The sequence below is a fragment of the Austrofundulus limnaeus genome, unplaced genomic scaffold, assembly GCF_001266775.1.
Source record: "Austrofundulus limnaeus strain Quisiro unplaced genomic scaffold, Austrofundulus_limnaeus-1.0 Scaffold594, whole genome shotgun sequence".
NCBI classification, from domain to species: domain Eukaryota; kingdom Metazoa; phylum Chordata; class Actinopteri; order Cyprinodontiformes; family Rivulidae; genus Austrofundulus; species Austrofundulus limnaeus.
In genome coordinates, this window is record NW_013952996.1 from 32986 (window position 1) to 34269 (window position 1284).

A 1284-nucleotide genomic window follows, 5' to 3' on the forward strand; every position below is an offset into this window, starting at 1 on the left:
TTATGCCCACAATTTTATTTATTGAATTGTCTATTTTTGTTATTGTTTATGTTAAAATATATATATATATATATTTGTGTTGATAAGCCTGAGTGGTCTGTTGACTGACAGTTCAAATAATTATGGGCAGGTTACAATATAAAATGTTTTTTGTCATAATCACATCTTGTGATTATCTGACAGGAGTTTTACTTTTAAGTGTCCTTAAAATACACTTACATGTAAGTGTATTTATTTTAGTTATAATGTAAATATAATAAAAATTAAACCAAGATTTAGAATAATTACATTTTGATCCATACATTAGTAATGTCTGACGGGGCCTCGTGTCACTTTATGTTCAATAAATTGGGCCCCGAGGTCAAAAAGGTTAAAAACACCTACTTTGCAGTTTTATATAAAGAAGTAGACAGATGATATAAATAGAAAACAGTTCTGTTTACATTTAAAATAAAAGTGTGAATGCCAAGATGTGGAGMACTGACTAACTTGTTTAATTTTAGAAATAAAAACTAAGATAACTGAAAATAAAGCAAGACAGCAAGACGAGAAAAGAAACACTGTCTGAGAACCAGTAAATAACCGTATGATACGGTTTAAATCTTCCTAAAAATGTCATCTTTGTGCATGAGTGAAAATGAATGTTTGTTGTGGCAGTAAAGTGAAACTACACAGTGACCAAGACAACTAAGTGTTTTTGTAAACATCTGAGCGCAGATGCAAAGCAGAAATATTGTGTGCCAAAGTTTCAAGCACATCCTCTGTTTTAGTCTTGGTTGAAAACAATTCAATCACAAATTAAGCCGACCAATCAGAAAACAGCTGCTGAACTCTCACTGCATCTTATGTGACCTTCAGACTCTAGAAATAAAATGTAAACAATCTTTTTTTAACTTCAAAATCTTCTAGTTCAAAAATTTAAACGTATGAAACTTGACTTCCAACTAAATACAGTATTTATACAGGCGTAGCCTACGAATACCTGGTGCTGCCATTCGGTCTGTCTCTGGCGCCCCGCACCTTTTCAAAATGTGTCGAAGCGGCGCTATCTCCTCTCAGGGAGAAAGGAGTTCGCCTGTTAGCGTACCTGGACAACTGGGCTCTGACAGCCAGCTCCAAGGAGCAGGCTACAGAGCATCTGTCTCAGGTYYTGTCGCACATTCAGGCTCTGGGTTTTTCTGTAAATTTTCAGAAAAGCTTATTGACTCCTGAGTCAGCAGTTTTCTTTCCTCGGGTTAGAAATATGCTCCCTGTCGGGCAGAGCGCGTCTCTCAGAAAACAGAG

The 1284-nt window shown here is 35.8% G+C and overlaps 1 protein-coding gene across 1 annotated transcript in view; it reads right to left on the bottom strand.

The window, feature by feature from the left end:
* The window catches only part of LOC106531073 (afadin), a gene marked incomplete at its 3' end in the record, with an annotated part of 96224 nt that overhangs the window by 32798 nt on the left and 62142 nt on the right, over nt 1–1284 (bottom strand).